At 31.8% G+C, this 27,291-nt stretch overlaps 1 protein-coding gene across 2 annotated transcripts in view; it reads right to left on the minus strand.

Annotated features, from left to right (window-relative positions):
* The window catches only part of LOC120415778 (four and a half LIM domains protein 2), a 306,724-nt gene that overhangs the window by 173,611 nt on the left and 105,822 nt on the right, over nt 1–27,291 (minus strand). The gene's annotated exons all lie outside the window — the stretch shown is intronic.

Genomic DNA, 27,291 nt, shown 5'->3' on the forward strand with positions numbered 1-27,291 from the left:
AGATATTGAAAGAAATTGAAAGAAATTGAAATAAATTGAAAGAAATTGAAAGAATTTGAAAGAAATTGAACGATTGAAAGAAATTGAAAGAAATTGAAAGTAAATGAAAGAAATTGAATAAAAATTTAAAGAAATTGGAAGAAATTGAATAAAAATTTAAAGAAATTGAAAGAAATTTAAAGAAACTGAAACCAATTGAAAGAAATTGAAAGAAATTGAAAAAAATGAAAGAAATTGAAAAAAATTAAAGAAATTGGAAAAAAATGAATTTCTTACTGAGAGTAATTGAAACAAATTGAAAGAAATTGAAAAAAAAATTAAAAAAAAATTAAAAAAATTAAAGAAATTGAAAGAAATTTAATAAAAAAATGAAAGAAACTGAAAAAACTTGAAAGAAAATGAAAGAAATTAAAAAATATTGAAAGAAATTGAAAGAAATTGAAAGAAATTGAAATAAATTGAAAGAAATTGAAAGAAATTGAAAGAAATTGAAAGAAATTGAAAGAAATTGAAAGAAATTGAAAGAAATTGAAAGAAATTGAAAGAAATTGAAAGAAATTGAAAGAAATTGAAAAAAATTGAAAGAAATTGAAAGAAATTGAAAGAAATTAAAAGAAATTGAAAGAAATTGAAAGAAATTGAAAGAAATTGAAAGAAATTGAAAGAAAATGAAAGAATTTGAAAAAAATTGAAAGAAATTGAAAGAAATTGAAAGAAATTGAAAGAATTTTAAAGAAATTGAAAGAAATTGAAAGAAATTGAAAGAAATTGAAAGAATTTGAAAGAAATTGAAATAAATTGAAAAAAATTTAAAGAAATTGAAAAAAAATGAAAGAAATTGAAAGAAATTGAAAGAAATTGAAAGAAATTGAAAGAAATTTAAAGAAATTTAAAGAAATTTAAAGAAATTTAAAGAAATTTAAAGAAATTGGAAGAAATTGAAATAAATTGAAAGAAATTCGCAAATTGAAAGAAATGAAATGTTTTAAAGTAAAATACTTCAAGAAAATTGAGATTTAATTTCAATTTTGCAAAAATATTTGTCTACAGGTATGCAACGCTAACAAGGAAAGTCCATCCGATGTTCACATCCAATAAAAATCTATTTCCGTTTTCCCGGTCAATTTCCTCGTAATCTTCTTCCGTTTCCCCCCTTCTTTATCAGACACAAAGCGCAAAAGGCTGTCGTTGCATTTTCCACGCTGAATTTCCTTAGCCACGTGGCTGGCCTCAACCTGGCCCTTAACGAACCACACACATACAATCACATACAAACACACAGTCACAGAGATTCGAACGATGTGGTGGCGCTCCGGATAATAAAATTAGTCTTGATGAGTTTTGCTGACCATGAAAAACCGTCAAACCGTGTGGCCAGTGGTTGGTTGGTCGGTTGGAGTCTCTTTTTCTAGTTAGTGTTGATAGCTCATAAATTTAATTAAATCTTTCCGCTCCTTTTGAACGTGGGGTTAGAAACACAGCGATTGGAACTTGGTCGTTGTTTTTCCTTTGATTTTTGTTTTCATACTTTTTTTTTGAAGATCTTGAAGTTTAGTTTTTAGATCCTTTTTTAGTTTTTTTTTTCTTGATTTTCTTTAGAAATATCCTAAATTTCTCATTCCAAAAACATTTTTTAAGATCATAAAGTGACATTTTCGTTTCCCCTTTCTTAACGCATCAGACCACCGCGACAATGAGGCGTTACAAATTACGAGGCCATTTTCCGTGATTTTCCCGGATTTCTGTCCCTCCCCTTCGCCCTTCGGTGCTGTACTAACAGGCACTCCATGCTTGGCCGGACGGAACATAAAACCCACCGTCTAACGAAAGACAGCTCAGACAGTGCGCGTTAAGGTGCCGTGGCCAAAGTTAAGGTGTGAAACGATTTCCGGCGCGCGGATGGCATTTTGACGTGGTGACTTTTTATGGCCCTTCCACCTTGACTGGGGGCTAAAAGAAAGTGAAACCTAACGAAATTGAGTCGAGTCTTCTTTTTGTGTCTTTCGAAGGATATTTATAGGATTTGACATATCTTTCCGTAGGCCTGATTGGAGCCTGTTTGGCTTATTTTGGGAAGTAATTTCGAAGGCTATTGATCGGCTTTTGTTGTTTTTGGCCGGAAAGTTACGAGCCTCAATTTGCCAAATGAAGTCATTTTTCATTCATGAGCGTAAGGTAATCCTTAATTGCCCAGCTGGAAATCCATCCAATTCTTCAATTGCACTCCAATTCCTTCCTCTAGACTATTAATTAATACATGAAGCTCCCATTTTGAACCGGAAGTTTACGGTGCACTCTCTTAGTTGACCGATTTCAATTTATTTTATTGCTTATGACGGCTTTACTGCACGGCATGAAATGGCACTAGAAAGGGTTAGTCGATGCAAGCAGTAAGAGCGGTTTACTGGTACCGTTTTGTTGAGAAACATTTAATTTAATTTGATGGCCGCAATTTTTTTAGAAATATATTGGAAAAGAAATTCGGATGCAAATGCATGATATTTTATTTTTAGAATTAATGCAATTTACAGTATCTTGGTAGTTTATGTAGTACGATCCATATTAATATGCCTTAATCAAACTTTTGTTTTTAAATTTGTACAAAACTTCCAAAATTAAAAAAATTGCGCAAAAAAATAATAAAATGAAAAAGTTTAAATATTGAAGATAAATAAAAAAATGTTAAAATATTGATGATAAATTAAAAAAAAAGTTAAAATATATAAATTAAAAAAATTAAAGAAATTGAAAGATATTGAAACAAATTAAAAGAAATTAAAAGAAATTGAAAGAAATTGAAAGAAATTGAAAGAAATTGAAAGAAATTGAAAGAAATTTAAAGAAATTGAAAGAAATTGAAAAAAATTTAAAGAAATTGAAAGAAATTGAAAGAAATAAAAAAAAGTAAAGTAATTGAAAGAAAATAAAAGAAAATAAAAAAATTAAAGAAATAAAAAAAATAAAAGAAAACAAAAAAAAATAAAAAAAATTGAAAAAAATTAAAAAAAATGAAAAAAAATTGAAAAAAATTAAAAAAAATGAAAAAAAATTGAAAAAAATTGAAAGAAATTGAAAAAGATTGAAAGAAATTGAAATAAATTAAAAGAAAATAAAAGAATTAAAAAAACAATTTGAAGAAATTAAAGCAATTGATTTTTTTTTATGAAATTGAAAAAAATTTAAAAAAATTGAACGAAATTGAAGGAAGTTAAAAGAAATTTAAAGAAATTGAAAAAAATGAAAGAGATTGAAAGAAATTTGAAGAAATAGATAGAAATTGAAAGAAATTGAAAGAAACTGAAAGAAATTGAAAGGAATTGAAAGAAATTGAAAAAAGTAAAGTAATTGAAAAAAATTAAAAGAAAATAAAAAAATTAAAGAAATAAAAAAAAATAAAGAAAATTAAAAATAAATAAAAAAAAATGAAAAAAATTAAAAAAAAAATTAAAAAAATTTGAAAAAAATTGAAAAAATTGAAAGAAATTGAAATTAATTAAAATAAAATAAAAGAAATTTAAAAACAATTTGAAGAAATTAAGCGAAATTGAAGGAAATTAAAAGAAATTTAAAGAAATAAAAAAAAAATTGAAAAAAAAATTAAAGAGATTGAAAGAAATTTGAAGAAATTGATAGAAATTGAAATAAATTGAAAGACATTGAAAGAATTGAAAGCAATTGAAAGAAATTAAGAGAAAATGCAAAAAATTGAAAAAAGTAAAGTAATTGAATGAAAATAAAAGAAATTTAAAAAAATTAAAGAAATGAAAAAAATGAAAGAAAATAAAAAAATGAGAAAAAAATTTGAAAAAAATTAAAAAAATGAAACAAAAATTGAAATAAATTGAAAAAAATGAAAGAAATTGAAAGAAATGAAAAGAAAATAAAAAAAAAATTAAAAAAAAATATTTTTTTTAATGAAATCGAAAGAAATTTAGAGAAATTGAAATAAATTGAAAAAAATTGAACGAAATTTAAGGAAATTGAAAGAAATTGAAAGAAATTGAAAGAAATTTAAAGAAATTGAAAAAAAATTAAAGAGATTGATAGAAATTTGAAAAAATTGATAGAAATTGAAAAAAATTGAAGGAAATTTAAAGAAATTGAAAAAAAAATTAAAGAGATTGATAGAAATTTGAAGAAATTGATAGAAATTGAAAAAAATTGAAGGAAATTAAAAAAAATAAAAGAAATTGAAAGAAATTAAAAGAAATTGAAAGAAATTGAAAGAAATTGAAAGAAATTGAAAGAAATCGAAAGAAATTGAAAGAAATAGAAAGAAATTGAAAGAAATTGAAAGAAATTGAAAGAAATTGAAAGAAATTGAAAGAAATTGAAAGAAATTGAAAGAAATTGAAAAAAATTGAAAGAAATTGAAAGAAATTGAAAGAAATTGAAAGAAATTGAAAGAAATTGAAAGAAATTGAAAGAAATTGAAAGAAATTGAAAGAAATTGAAAGAATTTGAAAGAAATTGAAAGAAATTGAAAGAAATTGAAAGAAATTCTGGAGTTTTTTTTTAAAAGGTCCAATAAACCAAATTTCCAGTTTTTGCTTTTTGGGTGTTTTTGAAACCGCCTTGAGTCAGGGGTATTAAAAAACACCCAAAAAGCAAAAACTGAAAATTTGGTTTATTGGACCTTTTCAAAAAAAACTCCAGAATTGAAAGAAATTGAAAGAAATTAAAAGAAATTGAAAAAAAATGAAAAAAATAAAAAAAATTGAAAGAAATTGAAAGAAATTGAAGAAATGGAAAGAAATTGAAAAAAAATTGAAAGAAATTGAAAGAAATTGAAAGAAATTGAAAGAAATTGAAAGAAATTGATAGATATTGAACGAAATTGAAAGAAATTGAAAAAAATGAAAAAAATTGAAAGAAATTGGAAAAAATTGAAAGAAATTGGAAAAAATTGAAAGAAATTAAAAGAAATTGAAAAAAATTGAAAAAAAAAATTGGAAGAAATTGACAGAAATAAAAAAAAAATCAGAGAAATTTAAAGAAATCGGAAGAAATTGAAAAACAAAATAAATTTGAAAGTGACAAATTTGTTAATTAACTCATTGTTAAAAATTGTTCGGCTAATAAATTAATAATGAATTGGACGACATTACATCTCAAAGCCCACACGCCTGCCTATGCTTACAAACTTCAACATTTCCAACTGATTGTCTTCACTCAGCAAGCCCTGCTGAGACGTGCGAGGTGGTACCGAAAAAAAAATCCCCGAAAAAAATGTGTACCCAAATGTTTTTGTTTTAAACTACACCAGCTGTGTGTAGTACGGCATGAAACGCAAACGCAACAAATCGGCAAACTGGCCCATGTGCACTAAACAAAAACAAAACAAACAAACAAATACAAGCTCGCGCCCAAACAACATCAACAGGATTGAAATGCCTTTTGGGTGGCGTACAACTTTCGGGGTTGGTATTTTAAAAGGGAATACTAAATTTCATTAAATTAAAAAATAAAGGAATTTTGGCATGTTGACATTTGTCTCTATTTTTTTAAATTACAAAAGTTTTAATTGGTTTTCCCCGTTCTTAATGTTTACTTCAGGATTAAAATGGCTAAATGCTCTTATGGGAATTATAAAGTGTTATAGCTTAGGTAAAATACGACCCTCTAATGGAGACGCCTGGTACTTGACGGTGTCGTTACTGGATTACCCCTCCAATAACTATTCAATCCATCAGGAAAATTTAAAACCGCTCCTCCACCTTCAAGTCCCCGCACCCCCGGAAGACTTTTTGATATATTTACCGCCCATCGACATTTATTTACGACTGTCGACGTGATGTGGCCACGGTTTGCTGCTGCCTGGTCGGTTCGGAAACCAGCAATTAGGACCAATGATGGATGTCTTGGAGGAAAGTAAATCATCGCGAGGACGGGAAAAAGGAAAATGCATTTTGGCTGACGTCGACGACGAATCGAGACCAGATGGAGCGAAACGACCAGACTGTGGCGTCCAACTGCGATGGCCAACCTGTCAACTGTTTACTTCCAGAATGCGGCGTCGTTGGCGGCGGCCAAGATTTGGACGACGACGACGTGGTTCATTTGCGTTTTTTCGCACCATGATTTCTAACTTGAGCGGTTTTGTTGGGTGTTTTTTCGGTGAATATGACACGTTAAGCAGATAGCCAATTTGAACCATTAACCCTCTGCTTTCTTTTTTTAAGAAATGTACATTATCTAGAGTACCGGAGGTAATTTTGAGCAACTTTTGTTCAATAATAAACTGTATTTGGTCTTTTTTCATATTTTTGTCCCTCGGCTCTAGCATTTTCAGAATTAATTGTGTAACGCTCAATTGTACATTTTAAACCAAATAAAGACTTTTAATCCTAAAAATAAAAAGAATTTTGATACCACTTAACGTAAAATATAGGAGTTGAGAAAAAATTCATATAATTATTACCCAAGTAGCATTTTTAAACCAACTAGCCACCACCTAGTTTTATGGTAGCATCTTGATTGCTTAATAGTTTTATCTGGGCATTCACCGCAACCAATAAGCAAGAGCTAATTAATAGGTTCTAACAGGGTTTTATGCATCGGACATAAAACCTTGTGACAATAAAACATAAATGGCTTTCAATAAGGTTTTATGAAAGTTTTAAGAGAGTCTTGAAAACCCAATGGCAATGTCATGCCAAACGGTTTTATCGCATGCTTCTTTAAAACCAAGGGTGTTTTAGCTGTCAAGTGCCATTAGGCATGCAAAAAGCTTACTTAAAACCACAAGCTCCTGAAAAAGCTTTTAACGCGGCCAATTAGCAGTGCATAAATATGGCGCTAAACGCGTGTTCTGATTGAAAAAAATAGAGAACTGAGAAATTGGATTTAAATTTGACGAAAACACTCATTTATGCTGAATTTCTGATATAATTAATGTAGCGTTAGATGTTTCAAAATATTTTTTTTCAAAGAATTGCAATAAAATATTTTTTAACATTAAAAACTATGATTACAAATTTATCTACATTTGTCAATAAAATTTCAACCGCAGCTGAATTTGAGCCACCAATTGTGAGAAATAAGTTTTGAATTATTTTAATTACCTCCAATATCTATTATTTATCATCGCCATTTTGCAAACCATCTCCATTATATCTTTTGGCAAGACAAAGACTTATTTTTTGCCAAAATAAAACCTATTTGGCATAAGACGTTTGAAGACGTATGAAATGTCATTTTTCCTTAACTCCTGACTAGGTTTTAACAAAGGTTTTATCAAGGCTTTGAGGATGTTGTTAGGATTCAGTTGTAAAGCCTTGAACAACCTTCTGCGGAGGTCCCTTTGGGTTTTAAGTGAGGTTTATCGGGGTTCTGGGGAGGCTGTTACGACTTAGTGGTTTTGGCTGATAGGTTTTATAGCGGTTGTGACAGCTCTGATAAAGCCTAAAATGTTACTTGGGTAAGGTGTTATAAAATATTTTTAAATCACCTATTTTTATTTTTTTCAACCTGGCTTTCACTTTTTTACCTTACCAAATTGCGCATATTACGAGATATTGGTCAAAAATTGGGAGAATGATGACCCCACAAAAACACAGTGTTACCGGATTTGCTTATAGGATTTCTATCCGTGTGACTATTAGTAAAACATCTATTTGCCACTCATGTATTTTTTATAATGATACAATTTAAACGACAAACAACAGTTGAAATGAATTGAAAATAAAGAAATCTATAAAAACTTCATGATATCGTAAACCGGAGTGACATTGATATGCATTAAATTTATTTTTCAAATTTATTTTTAATATTTAAAAAATATTTACTGGCTTGAGTCACACATTAGCCATATGCGTTTTTTATTTCAAAAGCCTTAAAAATTATTTCGTTCAAATTTGTTGTTCTTTGACTGCAGTGTGTTTCTTAAAAATTTTGCTCCTAAAGTGAGCAAATTAAACTAATTTCGTCAAATTGATTATTAGTTAGGTTACTTTTAATAATTTATTTGAATTAATATAATGAAGTGTCGGTTCAACTTAGTAAATTATCTTGAAATCTATACAAATTTGAGAGCAAGCAAATAAAACAATGTTTGATTAAAATTCATTTAAAATTAGGAGTAAACTAGCTATTAAAACTTTTTAAAATATGATGAAAACTTTTATTTTTACTTTGTATGCACTGTTGCAAAAAATCATCAACCTATCAATGTCACCCCGGTTTACGATACATAGTTCATAACAAAAAATGCTGAGAAATTTTCTGATTATTTCGTTTTACATTACACAAATTTAAAGTAATTTTTGATGTTCAATTAATATTTTTTACTGTGTATCCAATTCAACTTGAATTCAATGAATTGATGAAGCATATTTATTTATTTGCAGCAAAAAATAATAGTAGAAATTGTTCATCATTACAGCCATTTAAAACATAAAATTTATCTGACAACTCTCAAGAAGTTGGGAAAAGTTGCCCAGACCACTTTTTTAACGAATAATTTTGATTCCTGATCACGACATCAACCAAGTCATTTGATGATTGATTTAATCAACTTTTCAAATCTGCATGAATCTAGAATGGCAATTTTTCATTAAGAACATTTTTTTTATTTTCAAATTCCGTATTTTTTGTAACTTTGCAAGGTTATTTTTTAGAGTGTAAAAAATTTCTACAAGGTTGTAAAGTAGACATTTTCAAAAAACAAAAATTATGTTTAAACAAAAGAAGTTTGCTTGTAAAGAAATCTTCCTAAGAGAAACATTTCCGTAATAAATCTCCGATAGGGCGAAACCTTGCATGTAAACAAGCAGCCTATCCCTTTCTTACTCAACGTGAACTGTCACTAAAACAAGTTGGGATAATAGACTATTTGTTTACATTCAAGGTTTCGCCCTTTTGAAAAGTTACTGCGGATTTATAAATTAAGTAGGGGATAAATAAAAACTGCAATGAATGTCAAGAATAATTGTTTAAATAGACGATTTTTTGAAAGAAATTTCCAAATTCTATTTTAGTAAAAAAAACAAGGTTTTATTTTTTGATTTCTGAACCAGAAACTTAAAATTTGCTTCACGACTGGTAGGAGATCGTCTTTGAATTAGCATGTAGAAGGATGATGTTCCAGGAACGGAAGAAAGGGTTCAAGGGGTGCTGATTAATCAACCGATCTGGGTGGTTTACCCCAAGGTTTCCTAGAATTTTCAGACAGCGAATGTATAAATCTGCTGGTTAATGTGTTTTCGTGTGCGGAATCAATCAAGTCATTATGGGATTCAAAATTAAACAGAAAAATAACTGGTAATCCGTAGCAAATTGTGAACAGATGTCAGGATTTTTCAACGTTTTTTTGCAGCATTTTTTATATCTTGATTCTCTCAATACCAAAATAAACCAAGACACAGCTTAATTTATACACTTGCTGGCTTATTTAGAAAGGAAAAGCAACACACAAAAAATATCAAACACCGGTCACGATTCAGTGAGAGTGTCGCGTGCTGAGCATCCCCTTGGGGGTCATTCATCGCCACTACACTGCTGTAGTGATTTTCATCGCCACACTACGCTGCAGGAGAGAGAAGTGGTGGGAAGCGGTTGGAAAATGTGCTCTCCCACGGCTGTGGAAATGGTGCACCTGTTGCGAGGCAATTTTCTTTTTTCTTTCGTTTGCGGATTGCTTCGTGTGTGTGTTTTTTTAATTTTGGTGGTTTGATTAAAATTCATCAAAAAAGAATTGTTTGACTTAATCATAAAACGTTCAGTCAAAATTTGAACAGTTTGAATATCAGTAACCTTGAACTCAGCATATCATCAAACGAAAACTCAACCCCTTCCTAAACCAAAACATTTCCCATTTTCTCATAACTTGCAATCCATCATCGGCCGGCAGCTCAATGTCTTAAGGTTTTGAGCTGGTCGTGTCGACGATTCGAAATCCCCGTGCTTGCTAAATGTTTACAAATCTCACATTTCCTGTGATTTCCCGCCAGTATTTTTGTTGGGTTTTTTCACGTTCGCGACAACTTGAGAAAAATTTTCTTAGGAAATTAAAATTTCTTTATTCTTAAAATTTCTCTAATGATTTTTATGCAATTTCGTCTCTCAAATTCAATCGTTACCAAAGGTAAAAAATCTCCTAATTGCGGACATCATTAAGGGCAAATCTCGCGTCTAGCCACGGAAAAGCGGTTTCCAATGGGCGACAGATCGGATCGTTGTCGATCGTTCGAGCGTGGAGTATTTTGGCGTTTGTCGAAGAAATATTTATAAATTAAGCAATGTCGCGAAAATATTCACCCCGATGATTTATTTTAGCGCAAAATCTCAATCGATCATTTTGAGCGAAACCCCTTTGAAGTTTTTTGACAAAATAGTCACATTTTCTAAACAATTTTTTCAACTCAAATTTTCACCCAAAAACCTGTTACCTCACACGTTTGGTAGATTTGAACGGCGCCCGGTGACGACGCGTTATGAAACTGATTGAAATATATGCCTCGGCGGGAGGCGGTGTTTGGAGCCAAAATGTCACTTCTAATGGGCCATCAGCGCAGTCATGCGATGACCGGCACGGGAGGAGAATTGGTCAGTCCCCCAGCGCGAAGCTAAAGTACCGAAAATAAACTTCTTTAGCCAGTTTTGGAGACACAAGTGTGACAAGCTGTCTGTTGTGGCTCGTGATTTGTGTATTCTACTACTTTTGGGTTTTATTTTTATTTTAACTGTTTGAGTAAATTGGTATTTTGAAAGACTCAAAATCATGACAAGACCAAATCAACCAAATAATTTTAATCATATAGAAAATACAATTGAAAAGAGTCGCTTTTCAATCAATTTTTTAACATTTGATTACCATTATTGAAAATAGAAACTTACATAGTATGTTTTTAGCTTTAAAACATAAAATTTTGAAAAAGCATAACATCGCAACACTGTCAAATTTATCTGGATCATCTCGATGAATTTTCTTAGTTTTGAATCTGTTGTTGAAAATAGAAGGGCAACTTATGGCTTGGGTATTATTTAGGATGGTTCACGATTCACTTAGTCGATGCTATCAAAATTTTATTCATTAATCTATGAATACTTCGACCAACTATATCAAAAGCATCAATGCAATCCCTCTAAACTGAGTTTTGAGAAAGTTGCAATTTAGGTTTAAGTTGAAATAGTAGGGAGCTGGTCGAGTTCGGATCGTCGTCGCGCTTTCTTGTTTTTGAAATGTGTTTTTTTGTGATTTGATTCGGTCGGATCGCCTGCTGAAGTGTGTTAATCGGTTCTGGAACGTCCCGGGAGCGTCGCGATTGTGTTGGATGTGCTAGTGGCCGGTTCTGGGACGCGGATTTAGCTTTTTTCAATCGGTTTAAATGAGCGATTTTGCCGTCATTTTTTCAACGCGTTGTGGCTTGCTTGGTGTGCCTTGTTGGTGTTAGTGGAAAGGAAACTTTTAGCACGCACACCAAGTATTTCTAAGCGGTGTTTGCTGTGAAAGTCGAAAGACTGATGAGAGCGGGGAGAGTGAAAGAGGGTTTTTTTTTCTTCGGAGAGTGAGCGAGAGCATGAAATAGAAGCGAAAAGAAATTTGAGAGGCTTCTTTGCCAGTGTTCATAGAGTGGGTGGTGTAACATGGGGTGGTGATTTTAAATCAGTAACGACAATTTTGTCAGCGTCGCTCTCCACGGAACAATGTGTGGCAGTGTTGGTAAACATGGTGTGCGTGAGAGAATCCGTGGAGATCTCTATGGGGTCGGCTAACAACAACAGGTTGACTTGGCGGCGTATTTCCTAGGCCGTTGAAGGAGTTGCGGGCAGCAGAACCGGGTGAGCCAGTTCCAATAGGAATTATTCTGATAAATGAGAATGTGAAAGCGTGTATGGGGATGCGTGAGTGTATGCGAGAAAGGGATTGAGCCGGCAAAACTTATCTAGACAACTTTGTTGTTGATCTCATTTGGACAGTGTTGCCAAAGACTTGGATGTTTCAAACAAGAAACTTTTATATTAATTTCTTTTTGCGATTTTTTTTCTATAAAAACATCTCTCTTAATAAGTTTGCTAACAAGTAACATGAATTTCAACATTTGTAAAAAGGTTAACTAATTCAAAATTAGTTATTTTATTTTTTAACTGTTCTCAATATATACTTTTTCAATAGTTCTCCTTGTTCCGGCTCATTGAAGGATGTGTATGCCATAAAATCTTTCGGTATTATTTTAAATAATTTAACATTCAGTTTTTCAGCTTAAAGTAGTTTGTTTGAGCATGTGGGTGCCACTCACTGAGTAGTGAGCTTTGACAGCCACTTATCTGGAATTATAGATAATCTACTATTGCTGGAAATTCTACTCAATTTAGGGTACTTTGTTATTTTTGATTTTTGCATTACAGGCTGTTTTCATTATATTGATGCCTTTCAAAAATAATTTCAAGTCTAATTTGAAAATCTTACTCGCTGTAATGTTGAAGTCTAAAAATGTAAATTAGTTTATGTGTGTATGAGAGTGTGAATGAGTTTATTTGTTTTTTTTTATTATCTAGCCCAATAAATATAAAAAATCGCGTAAAATCTACAGAATCGGTCGATAAATCCAAATCAAATTTCATCGAAAATAATCGTTATATGGTCATTATTTAATAATTAAGTATACGCGTCTTGATCATTTTGCTTTCGTTAGTTTAGTTCGTTTGAGTTATTGTTTTAATTTCATTAAAATCGGTTACGTGGTGGCCTGTTTTCTTTTCGTTTATATTCGTTGATCGTAATAATTTATTCCAACAGGCAGTATTAGTATTAGGCAAACTATCGATTTTTTGAAGAGTAAAGCGTTTTAGTTAGTATTTTTGAAATTTGCTCGCGTGGTCTAAATTGTACAAACAGTAAAAATATACTGATAAGTCCAGCCCATAGCACTACTGCTCGGTTGGCACGCGTTCGATTAAAAAACCTTTCTAAATAATCAATAATTTATCTTTCCACAGTCGGCTGCCTAAGATTTAAAATTTTCAACCGATAAACAAAATGCTCATGGTCACATCACTGCCACTCGTGAATCCTGACCTCATACCCATCTACTAACCCCCTCAAAACTCATGTGATACTTTGTCGGAGAAGCAGTCGATTGGGCGGTCTCTATCACTCAAGTATCGGACTAACATTCCCATCCACTTCCCCGTGACTCTACCACTGGTCGTGGCCGGCGCCGGTATTGATCAGCATGATAGGGGCCTTTGAGAAGTTGCGAAGCGAGGAAAGATAGCACCCACTCATCTTCCACGGCTCGTGGATGTAACTTCTGGAGGTCCTGGTCAATAACGGAGTAGCAACTGCGGGTGGGCACCTATGCTTATGCTTATGCTTATGCTAGTTGCAATTTAGGTTTAAGTTTAAAAGAAAAGTGATGTTGGGAGCAATTTTGGAAACCTCAAAAATAAAAGTTTTGGTTTTTTAAAGAATTGATTTTGGACTTATTAGCCAAAAGTTACAGGTAGAAAGGATGAAATATCTTGATATCGCCCAATTTTGATGTTACATTTGAAAGCAGAGATCAAGCACTACAAACGCTGAAAAAAATCTTACAGGGCTTAACTTTTAAACTCGATATGTCTTCATTTAAAAATTTCTCATTTTCGAGAAAAGAGAGTATGGATCATCCCAACGAAACTCGAAAATTGTCCAACAAGGATTGGAATAATCGCAAAAAAAAATATTTTTCGCTTGCCAACTTTCTTGCACCTTGAAAGAAAAAGAAGACAACACACGCGAAAGAAAATCGCTCCTGAACTTATCGAAAAAATCAATAAGAAGAAGATTATTTTGTGATTCTCATTGTTAACTCATTAAATTGATTTATTTCATTGTTCATCTACGAACAGGGACAACTCATTTTTCAACGTGTGACAATACATCTACATGTGTAGTAGTGATATCGATGCTTGACCGAATAATCCCGGTGATGATTTTTTCAGTTCACTTTCACTGATTTTTCGTGGGAGAGAGAGAAGAGCCATGTTCGCATCCGATTTTTTTAACTTGATGTGCGTCAAAAGATTTTTTTGTAGATTCTTCCATCGCTGGTCATAAGTGTCAAAATATCGATATTTTGGTCATATTTTGGGTTGGTCTATTGGTTTTGCCTTCCTCACCTAAATGAGGAAAGGCTATAAAATCACTCCAAAAATGAACTTCTTTATTCGACCTCGTAGACCCACCTTAATGTAAACCTATCGACTTATGGGCTATCTACAATCACTTAGCTTAGAACATCTAAGTAAAGTAGTTACTTAGGAAAGTACGCAACTTACGGCCGTCATCCACAATCAACTTAGAAATTTTGCTGGGCTGATATACGTTGCTATGCAGTTGTTTGTTTACCTTTGATATTGAAACGTCAACTTACCGTAGATTTTGAAATTTTTCAAACCATACGTCAGTTTCTAATTTGATTACTTTTCCATTGTAGAAGCTCGGCTTCATTTCCATTGATTCAAATTCCTAAGCTAAGTGAAATTTTCTAAGCTAAGTGATTGTAGATAGGCCATCAGAATCAAATTATGAACAAATGTCTGTGCATGTGTATGTCTGTAAGTCCGTGCACCGAAAAATATGCACACGATTATCTCCGGACTGGCTTACCGATTTGAACCGTTTTGGTCTCATTCGATCCGTCTTGAGGTCCCACAAGACCCTAGTTAATATTAGGAAGTTTAGACAAGTACTTCAAAAGTTATGCTAAAAAAACGAGTTTGACTAAAGTCCGGAAGATTGTAAGAAGATTTGTAAGAAAACCCGTCATGTTATACATTTTTAGAAAGGTATTGAAAAGACCTTTCCAACGAGTCCAAAACATTGAAGATCTGACAACCCTATCAAAAGTTATAAGCACTTAAGTGTTATTTATACACTTTTTAGAGGCCGGATCTCAGATATTTTGATGAAAACGTTGTCCAGATCTGTCATGCGACCCATCGTTGGATGGGTAATCAAAAGACCTTCCTAATGAAACCTAAAAATTGAAGGTCTGACAACCCTATCAAAAGTTATGAGCACTTAAGTGTTCATTACACATTTTTTTGAAGCCGAATCTCAGATATATTGATAAAATTAAGTTATTAAGTTTTGATGCTGCGTAGTGTATTCACTTTATGAATGTGAAGAAGGCACCAACCACCTAAAGGTGGATTTAGTAACGTTTTTATGATTATTTTACATGGAAGAAGTTGACGCTTTCAACAAAACTGTTTGAACTTATAAGCCCAACAACTTTATAGAATAAAAAAAAAAATATTCTGAAGCGTTAAATTTCCTTTAACACCTTAATCATGAACCACCCTATTTTACGCTCTTAAATTGCACAAGTTTTTGGATTATCAAATTTTCCACAGAATTTTGCGATCCAGTGCACATTATTTCCAGCTCATTTTTTTTAAAGATTTTTTCTTAAATATTGTTGATTTTAATTTTTTGAGACTGTAGTTTTATTTTAATTTGATTAGACGTTCTTTACGAAAAATGAAGCAAATTGGCGCTATTGGTCCATGGTCCATATATAAATAAATTATAAATTTGAATGCTGCCCAAACAAAACTAAGAGCTTAATATTCTCGAGGTTTTCCAAAAAAATCCGATGTCCTTAAAAAAGAAAAAAAAATAACACAAAAATTAAATTTTGTCCTCACTTAGTCTCATTTCCGAAACATTATTTATGATTCTTCTAAAATATATCAAAAAAATTATAAAACTCAAGCATAGAATTTCAAAAGTGGAAAAAATAGAATAATGCAAAAAAAAATCAGCAATTTTTCATAATTTTGAAACAAAATGAATCCCAAAATGCGAAGTAAATTATCACAGTTATGCAATTGTAAGAAAGTTTCAACAAATCTATGAATTAATGGGACAAATATTTCTAAATTTTAACGTCCTATTCCGAGAAATCGGAGCGTTTGGTACGGTATGTCCACGCAACCTTGCTTCCCGGGTACAAACTGTGAAATGTAATCCGTTTCCAGAATCCTCTCTGCGGTGAACACAATGCGGTAGGGCTGGCTGCTTTAATCTATATATATATAAAAAATTTCGACGGTTTTGTTCGAACGCGAATCAGTTCAAAACGGAGCGTCGGATCGAGGTGATCTTTGTTGCGTTGGGTTCGTATAAGTCCAAGGAAGGTTCTTACGCCAAAAAGTTACAACTTTGGCCACTCTAGAACCAATTCCGGAAAATCTGCATTTGTATGGGGAAATTTACGTAAAATCAAATGGTGATCACAGGAGGCTGAATAAGCAAACAAGCAAGAAACGTCAGGAAACCAAAAAAGGGCAGGACGAAGTTTGCCGGGAAGAGCTTGTTTTTTAAATAAATTTTCGAGCGTAATCTAACCACAAGAATTTTCAGCATGCTTTTATCGGACTGGTTTCGTTTGTGTTTGATTAGATTAGATTTGGAAAATTTTGGGAGAGAGAAGACTTGACTTAAACAAATGTGTATTAGATCATCATCATATCATGGTGAATTTTCATCAGTTTTTGGTGAATTTTTAGCACAATTTTACACATTTTGAGGAACAATTTCTCGAAAAAGAGGTTATATTCAACCAACCAAATTTTCAACCTTCCAAAATTCAACTTTTTTTTTCTGTGTACTGAAGCAAAATTTGGAAGTTCATGACAAAACTGGAAACATCGAGGCTAGATGATAAAACTTCGTTTTCTTATTTTGTTTTAATTCTGTTTTTGGAGAATAATTTCAGGAATATTTGGGCCGTTGCAAATATGTTTCAATGTTCATGGTGCCCATCCCTTCGGAATCGGAATAAATGCATTTTCATGGGTTGAATTCCATATTAACCATGTGTGGGCACTATAAAAATGTTTTAATTATTTGTTAATTATTTCAGTTTATAATTGATTTAACATTTAAGTTCATTTTTGTCTTTTTATTTTTTTGTGAAATTTCGAAGTACATTACAAAAAAATCTAGAAACATATTTTTGTCTTAAATAGACGTTGATCAAAGTCGAGGGACACAAACTGCAGAAAATATTTGCAACTGCCTTATTATTCTGAAAAATAACTTGCCTTGTATCATGTTTTTCTGAAAAGATTAGTTTAATGAGTTGATTAGATTTCATAGAACAAATAAATTGTCGTTTCTTTATACATTTTGATTTTTTATAAAATTAATAAAGTAAAAAAAACAAAAAAAAAACGAAACTGGCAATGAATTTTTCAACCCAAAACATCATTCGTCACCTCAACGAATAGAAATTAGTTCAACATGTCACGTCATTTCCTCTAACCGTTCAAATTCAACAGGAAAAATGATACACCAATTTTATGCCACCAACAGCCGGTACACCTTTCATCATCCCACAAACACGAGAAGAGGGGGACACGCTTTTCCTGGCCTAATTTTCCCGACACTTTTCACAAAGCTAAACACACACTCGCACACACAGGTTAATAAACGCAGACAGGAAACAAATATCTGTTTGACCGTGAAAATAATCTCCTACTGCTTCTTCCTCTCTGAGCACCATGCAGTCAAGTGACTTTACACACGAATTCTTTGCGGGTAAGGTGTGGGTGTAGATCATAACCTGTCATGTTATTGGCCCTGCCTCCCCAACCTCCTCAGCCTTCCATGAGTTGGATGACAAGTCTCGTTTGGGTATGTGTGGAAAGGGGGGATTGCTTCCATTTCCTGATTCGTTTTTTTTTTTTCAAACAAATTCAGACTTCAGACGTAGAGGTCGCCGGATTATCGACTGTCAAAAAGAAAAAAAAGTCAAGAAAATGTGACAACATGAAGAAAAAACGTCAAGAAGAAGCCGAAATTAGCACAGCTAAAGGGGGTGTGTCAAATTTAACGAGGAAAAACGATGCGTGGAAAATATCGTTTGCCAAATTGGAGACGCGCGTCGAGCGATTGGAGGGTTTGGGATTTAGCACGCTTTTTTTTAAGTTGAAGGCAAAATCTGTTTCTAAATAAACACACACTTTCCACTCTGGCCAAGGTGGATTTATTGGCGGTCGTGATTCATTTGGACGCGCTATTTCAAACGCGATGGAGAAGAATTTGCGGCAGGTGTTCGCGCTAGGATGACGGGGTTAAGGAACTGTCGTTGGAGGTTGAGTGATAATAATTCAGAAAATTTAAGATTTAAAATTATCATTTTCCTGTTTTTATACTAACTCTAGTTCGAAGGTTGAACATTCAATTTTACCCTTATTTGAAATGTTAGTCTTCATTTCAAAATTTTCATATTTTTTCGAGAAGAACATTGGACTATAATTTGCAGAGATATTGAGATAACATTAGAAAAGTGGTAATGTTTGGATGAGAATAAAAATAACTTTAATTTTCTTGTTTCTTGTTTCAATTTTTCTTATTCAATTTTATCTGAAATTCTTTGAACTGTTCGAAAAAATATTTTCAGGAATGAAAATCATGGACACTAGAAAAAAGGCTCGTATGTTTGGCAGGATAAGCAAGAAAGAATTTTAGAGCGCCCGCCGCGGGATTCGAACCGGCGACCCCTGGATAAACTATTTAAACAACTTATTTGAAAAACTTTTGATAGAAACTTGTTTGCTCATTTCCTATTTCCGAAAAGCCCGAAAATCAGCAACAAATCATTGATGGAAATTAAGGACATGCCACGGCAGCCTTTTTCGGCCATTTAGTGTTCTGCTCCAATTTCACCTGTATCTCTTCAACCCGAGGTCCAATCTTCAATGTCTCTTAGACAATTTTATAGCAAATTTTCTGAGCTTTTCAAAAAAAATATTTTTAGAAATGGTCACTCATGGTCACTATTTTTAAAAATCAAAAACTGCAAATATTTTGCTACAATCAAACTTTCGGTGGCTATATCTTTAAAACGGAGCCCTTTATCAAAAAATCTGTACAGTACTTTTCGATTGCAAATTCAATTTTGCATTAAAAATTTTCGACAATTTTTTTTTTGCATGAAGTTTCGTTTTTTTCCAAAAATCACTATTTTTTCAAAAATTTATAACTCGGCGGCAGAATTTTTGACCATGTTTCTCTATGGCTCAAAAGTTGCGGCTTTTTGTCCCTAAAACATTAAAAAATCTCGAAAATAAAAAAATACGTATTTTGGGAAACTGAGTCTTTGTGGAAAAGAGTCAATAAAAAAATCGGCATTTTTTTCCGTGTACCAACTTTTTTCTCAACAATACCTACAACTTTGCCGAAGACACCAAATTGATCAGAAAATTCACTCAAAAGTTACATCTGTTTGAATATTTACGTACCATTTTTGTATAGACAGCAGCCAAAATTGTATGGAAACTTGTATGGGTGAACCAATGACACAAAATAGCTTCTTTGGTCATAGGGAAGGCCCCCAAAAAGTTTGAGCCAAATAAAAAAAAAAAATAAAAATAAAAATCGGCCGATTTCGAAGAGAGTTGCTGAACTCATCATTTCTATTTTTTTTATCATAACTCGAAGGCAAAATTTTGTTCAATTTTTCTCAATGACTCAAAAGTTGAGGTTTTTGTTCCCTAAAACAAATAAAAACACCGATTTTGGGAACTTGAATTTAAAAAAAAGTTGATTAGAAAATCTACAAAAAATATCAATTTACAAATAAAAAAAAGCTTCCTGAAACAATCTAACAATTTCTATTTACGTTATTCTTTAAAAAAACATTTGGTGAAATAAATTTCGATGATAAATAAGTATTTTTTTTTCGTTTCAGAATAGTCTTATAAAAAATAAACAGCTTTGCCAAAGACACACAGTTTTCGGGGACGTTTTTAATAATCTTTAAATTTTTGCTGGGTTAAAATTATTATATTTTGATTCCAAAGAATTGGATGTTATATTTTGAGGCCGAACAGGGCAAAATCGATTTATCGAAAGTTTTAATTATGTTTACAATGTTCATTGATAATGTTGAGTTTGTTTAATATTGTTGTTAGTAGCAAATTAACTTCTGAAACTAATAGAAAAATTGAAAAAAATTGCATATTGTTTAAAAAACAACTATTTGAACATATTTAGTATAATGAAAAATCTCAGATAAAATAGTATGAACAATTCACAAAAAGTGATTTTTCAAATAACAGCTTTTGCCCGAAAAAATGTGAGTTACAGAAATAAATCTGTTATAGAATATTAAGATTTTATTTTATTTAGTAAAGCTCCAAATCTAATTTTTTTAGTCGTCTTGTACTATCTAAAACAAAACAAAATAAAAAAACGAATTTTAGCACATCAACTGATTCAAAATTCAGGTTGCATTATAAACTATAAAAGTTAAAAAAAAACGTGAAAACGCAGTGACAGCCTCTTTCAAAAATTGGGATCATTTTTGAGAGAATGAAAATACTAATAGAAATAGTATAAACATAAAAACGATTGGCTATGTTTAAAAGAAACAAAAAAGTAAACATAAAGATAGAATGAACGATGAGGTATAAATTCACAAAAATCATAAAATAAAATATTAAAATTACGCTGAGGTTGAAAAACTGCAAAAACTTATTAACATAAATTAAAAAATTAAAATCTTTTTTTTAAAGATCTGCTTTCGTAAATTATAATGCGAAATTTGAAAAAAGTTTTTTTTTTCAAAATTTGGATGATGTATTTTTAAAAACAAAAATACTTTTTAAAAATGAAAGATAGAAAGCAAAAACTAATAAAAAAATTAAAGCTTTTTATTTTATGATGGACTGACGCGCTTCAAATTCTGCAAAAAATCACAGAAATTAGTTTTAGAAGATACCTACATTTCTGATAAACAACAAATTATTTTAAAAAATTTTAAATACAAACAAATGTGTCAAAAAAGTTTAAAATATTGACTTCGTTGCAAAATTTTTAAACATTAAGCTTGTTTTTTAAATTTTTTTTAAAGGATTTCAAGCAGTGTTATACTTTGTTTCTATTGGATAATGTTTGATAAAATTATGAATATTTTTAAAATTAAATTTTCTTGGCGAAGTTCAAAAATCACGAACACATTGAATTAAACCATCAAATTGAATAGAATAGAATTTATTGAAATATTCTTTAAAATGTCTATTGCAAGACAGATTGGAAATATTGTTAAATTATCCCAAATAATTCACTTGAAGATTGTTTCATGTAATATTTCGATACACAAATTATTTTAGCTTCATTTTGTGAGTATTACGATTTTCATGATTTTTTTTCAAATTGTTCCTGCATAATATTAGAATGATAAAAAAATATCGTTCTAGAGATTTGCTTTAAAATTTTGATGTTTAATGCCAATAGTTAAAAAGTTAAAAAAAAAATCGGTAATAAAGCCGATACAAATATGACTCAAACTGCCTGTTTAATTTCCCCTCTCAACCTCAAGTCGAGGAACAAACATGTTTAAAGGAAATTGCTTCGGCCTAGTAAAAATTAGTTTTCATGTGATTAATTACATTTTAGTCATAATATCACTTTATATAGTGCGTCCCGCCCGTGTGGATCAATCGGACCGCGCACAGGACTCCAATCCAGGGGTCGCCGGTTCGAATCCCGCGACGGGCGCTCTAAAATTCTTTGTGTAAATATGGGTATTCGGCGCCGTCGCTCCGTGCCATACTTTCATACACTTAGGAGCCCAGGGCGGCGAAGTCCTTATAGATAAAAAGGAAGACACTAGTGGTTGGTACTAGCAATGGTGGCCGACAGCTATAAAGTCAACTTCGGTTTTTATAGTGTACTCTGTATAAAATAAAATTTCAATTCAATTTTTAATATAAACTCAAGATATTTGAAAATTTTGATTCAAAACTCATTTGCTTTAATTACATATGGTCAATGCAAATTTCATTTGAAACCCGATTGGAATTATTGTTCATTGAACCAAACTGTCCTTCAGTGGAATTCTTGTTGATTTGTACAGTACTACTTGTCGATATCTTGATAAAATTTTAACAAAAAAAAAACACAAGTTTGACCCTAAAAGTCCCACTTTACCACGGTTCATCAAAACCCCGGCGAATCACCTGCTCGCGATGATTCCATCGGCACTGAATTCCAATCCAGAGCAATTAAGCCACCCTTCAACTGTGGCAAAACTGGTCCAACGTGCTAATCCAGCCGGCTTAGATGCCTACTGGGTGACGCTCAACTCCCGAGTGCGCGCACTGACACTTTACAGTAATGGCGTCATCAAGTTGCTCAACTGCACACACTGCCGGCTGCAGGTGCGATTTGTTTACTCACTCACACACACACACACACACACACACACACACACACACACACACACACACACACACACACACACACACACACACACACACACACACACACACACACACACACACACACACACACACCACACACACACACACACACACACACACACACACACACACACACACACACACACACACACACACACACACACACACACACACACACACACACACACACACACACACACACACACTACCACAAGTTTAGGTTGGATGGAAATCGATTTTGCACTAATACTACCAATTAACAACAATGGACTAGGGCGACTCGAATCACGGTCACATACTCAAAATGTGAGGTTTTATCAGCTTGGGGAAAGACTTCACCAAGACAGTGTCACTTTTCGAGGAGGAAAGACAGAGGAAACGAAGAAGCTAAATGCAAAAAAATACACACACGGCATTCCTGATAAGAGTTTTATCTACTTTCTGTAGGAAGCCATGAGTTTCAGCCTTCTTTTTGTAGTTTCTCCCTTGAAGTGTAGGTGAAACTTTTCAGAATATTGTTATTAAATTACATTTCAACGTAATTTTTTTTATGACATTTTGTTTTTCAATTTCAAATTAATTTCTCACAAAGTTTATTAATTAATAATTTTATAACAAAATCTTTCAAACCGCACTGTTGCCAAGGTTTTTCCCCAAAAAAAGTCAGTCCATAGTTTTCTTCGAATCCAGAAAAGGTTCGCACACCGTTGATAAGCCTAATTCAATTTCGCTTGTTAAGCTGCTGCAGCACACTCGCGCACCAAACAGGCTGAATCACCACTAAATTTCCGTTGAAAGTCGATGCCTCGTTCGGTGACGACTCCTTAGTAGCAGCACCTTGGTAGCTTCGTTTATTTGCACTGTTTGGTACACTTTATTTGACACTGTTTTGCCCGGAATTTGAGAATCATTTTTTGAACACTCATCATCTTCTTCACCTTTCAAAACTTTTTTTCAAAACTTTTATTTTATTATTTTTATTTTCCCGCTGATCGTCAGCCACTTTTGCAGTCGCTAATATAACGACGCCGACGACTACTTAGATACTGGCCACTAATCTCGCGTGTTTTATTTTCGTCGTGCGGAAAGATTTCCTCCTTCTAGTGGAGCCACTCTACGGTGTGTGAGAAGAGCTTAGATTTTTCGACTACTCTTCTTGAATTCGTTCTAATGATGATGGATGAGTCGGATGGGAGGGAAATTAGACGACGCCCCGCCAGGAGAGGGGTGTGAAAATGTGCGAATTTTTGTCGGATGTTTGCACCGGTTAGATGGTTAGATTAGATTTTTTCACCTGAGATTTTTTTAGTCCATGTGTGATTTTTAGATTGCCCATAAATTAACATTTGACTTTTAGGCTGATGGAAATATTATTTCAAGTCTTGTCCAACCTCCCTTCAAACTTTTCTTAGAAAAATCTGGCCAAAAAAAAATTATTGTCTAAAACTGATGTTTTCATAAAAAAAATAAAGATCGATTGTAAACTATTCAGATTACATTTTTTCATCGCTAATTTATGCACTTTTTCAAAATTAATTAATTGTAAAAAAAAAGATAGAAGCATAGCTGTAAAGATGTTAAAAGCATTTTGCGATACTTTTTTTTCGAAATTGCACAAATTTGGCTTTAATTTTAATTAATATATTTTTTTTCTTTTTTTTTATTTTGTCAAAAAAGTTCGTGAATAGAATAGAAATTCATATTTTTGTTAATTTTTTTTGTAGATTTCCCAATTAATTCACTTGAATTATTTGAACTAAATTTTATGAGTATTAGGATTTTTATGAAAAAAATTTCCTGCATAATTTCAATATGGTTCAAAAAGATTTTACAGCGATTTGCTTTAAAACTGTCTAATAAAATATATATAAAAAAACACTAAGGCTTTATCAATTTAATTCAAATATGACAAAAAAAAATGTAATTTCTCCCCTCAATCGCGTACAGAATCGAGAAACGATTTTTTAATTTTTAAAGAAAATTGCATCAGCCTTATAAAATTGATTTTTTATGCGATCGATTACTTTTTACTCAAAATATCACTTTATATATTATAAAAAATAGTGTATAAAAAGAATTTTTAATGCATTTTAAATATAAACTCAGAATATTTTGAAATTTTGACTCAAAACTCTTTTGATTTAATTGGATTTAATTGATTTAATTGGTCAATGCAAATTTCATTTAAATTTTTTCACCTCAAAATAATAAACAAATATCTAGAGGTAAAGAAGTATTGCTAAACAAAATTGTATAGAAAAATTCTGCAAAAAATATGTCAAAATTACAAAAACTAAAATAAATTTAATATTTAAAGGTACAATTTTAAAAAATTTAAAGAAAAAAAAAACTTTCAAAAAATATTTAAAAATAATTACAATGGGAAACTCGCAAATTCATATTTTTAATAAATTAATGAGTTTTGTAGAGTTTCAATTTTTTTCCGAACTTTCTCGTTATTTCTAAAATGCCAAGGTAATTTAAAACTATAAGACATATTTTTATTAATTATATGGGAATACTCGTAAAATTTATGGAAATTAACTTAGAAAAATAGAAAAAAACATTCAATGGCTAGAAACCTATAATCTTTAAAAAACGAACCTATAAAAAATAATAGTTCAGAAATTCCATTTGATACCAACTTTTTGTATTTTTTTTTCAAGTATTTTAAAGGATTCACCTATATTTAAACATGGCTCCTTTTGACAAAAAAATATTATCGTGATTCACTTTAGCTCAAAAGATGGCTTTTTGTTGTCTTATCTATTTTAAAAAAAATGTTTTTCAGAGTTGATTTTTTTTGGGCAAGAGTTTTAAATTTCGGCATTCTTTTTTAATTGATTTGCACAAAAATAAGTTTTTGAAATGTGATGCAAAATTTCTTAAAAACTTTAAAGATATTTTTTACCATGTCAATTTTCAAAACAGAATTGTCCTTTGTCCAGCTCACAATTGAATTACCCGAGCAGACGGGGGAACATTTTTTGATATTTGAAAATACTAGGCCAATAACATTTAATGTTATTTATAACACGATTTGTTATTCGTCGTTATGATTTTTTGTTATTGGAATGTTATTGTAATGACAGACTAATAACATTTCAAGTAATTCTTCGAACAAATCTTTGTTATTATTTTTTGTTATTTTAACAACTAATCCGATCATCCCAATAACAATTGGAGTTATTCTTCCATAACAAAATATGTTATTCCCAAGTTGTTTTGGCTTTCAACCAATATCAGACCAATAACAAATTTTGTTATGATAACATAAACTATTATTAAACTCTTATGCAAAAATGGATTTTTCAAGAAGATTCCATAACATTTTCAGTTATTTTAACAATTTTTGTTATTGAAATGGCATGAATTTTGTTATTACAGTCTGCCCGGGTAAATGCAATGATGTTGGAAAAATGCCTTAATAATATTAAAATGCCAATTCAATAAATGTTTAAAAAATTTCGAATAAATTCATAAGCAAACTCCATGAATTACTTGAACACTTTGTTTAAAATTTTAGATTTTACTTAAAAATATATTTATTCCTCATAAATTATGCTAAAATTAAGTTGAAAAAGAGATATGCAATCAAAAATAAAATTTTGCAAACCTTTAAAATGAGCATTTCTACTGTGTGCAGTGATGCTGCTCAAAAATTATGGAAAATCTCGAAAAAAAAAATCACGAAGAAATAGTTTGACGACATTTTAATGCTGCGTTAAAAAATATTCAACAATAGAAAATACATTTATATCTGTCTACAGTAGGGTGCCCACAAAAAATGACCCCCTGCTTCACAAGCGGAAAACGGTTAATAAGGTTATTTTAAGCATCTGTGCAAATTTTGAGCGAAATTGGTTGAGATTAACCCATTGATACCCGAGCCGGCGAAAAAAAGTGTTTCATACAAAAAATACTTTTCAAATCGCTAGTAACTTTATGGGATCGTGTTTTACAGTTCTACAAACTTGTAGAGTATGAAATTTTCAATGAGAATCTCACTTTTGGGAATATTTGGATTGAAGTAGCGCACCGTGCAGACCAAACTGTAGGAAAATTGAGTTTTTCATATATTTTTTTCGATTTTTCCCTTACAAACTTCACCTCCGAGTATCAACGGGTAAATATTGACCGATTTTGCTCGAATTTGGTCCAGAATCCCAAAATAGCTCATGGAACAATAGTCAGCTTGTGAAGCGAGGTTTTGAAAAAAAGTCCAATATTCTGGACACCCTAGTCTACAGTCGTGTGTACAAGTTTTGGTAAAATACTCTACTTTTGTTTATTTTTTTCCATTGTATATTTCCAGAATTTCGGGAAAAGAGGTGAAACTAAAGCTTCAAAAAATATTTATTATGGATGGACCAGAATAAAATGTATTTAACAAAACTTAGATTATTTTGTAAACAAATAACACAGCTTTGTTTAAACTTAATTAAATTTGATGTCTACAAAAACCGAACATTTAGAAGAATTCTCATGAATTTACAAGATTATACAGCTTTCATTCTAGCTTGTATTTTTATATCCATTAAAGCAATGCCCCATTTAGCATGTATTTTTCCACAACAACTTCTTGCAACATTGCAGAACACTGGTCTCCGACAACTTTCACTTTCTTCATTGAACACTTGCCAACGGCGTCTCACCGCGTCAAAGCTAGACACTTAAAAAATTAGCCAAACTGACAGCGACAAATTTTTCTATTTCGTTCCTCCCGCGGACGTCGTCCGATGTTGACATTTCAAAACCGTGTAATCTTCTTCATCAACCATAACAACTAACAACCATGTGACGAAAAAGAGCTCAACCTACACACACCAAATATTATCACCCTATTTTCACCACCGATATTCAGAACAGAACAAAAAATAAGATATCTGACACACTTTTTCCTTCTTTTTATGCACCTCCGCCGAGTCTCAAACCCACGACGTTCACCTTGTCAAACCGCTAACCATAAATTGTGTGCTTTTCTTATCAGCTGATCCCGCCAAGCAAAACAACACAAGCAAAACTCCTCCGCGTCGGACGTCCGAAATCTCGACCCGAGAACCTGTGTCGCACGGCCGGCTTCGGAAG

This window comes from Culex pipiens, chromosome 3 (assembly GCF_016801865.2).
Source record: "Culex pipiens pallens isolate TS chromosome 3, TS_CPP_V2, whole genome shotgun sequence".
NCBI lineage: Eukaryota > Metazoa > Arthropoda > Insecta > Diptera > Culicidae > Culex > Culex pipiens.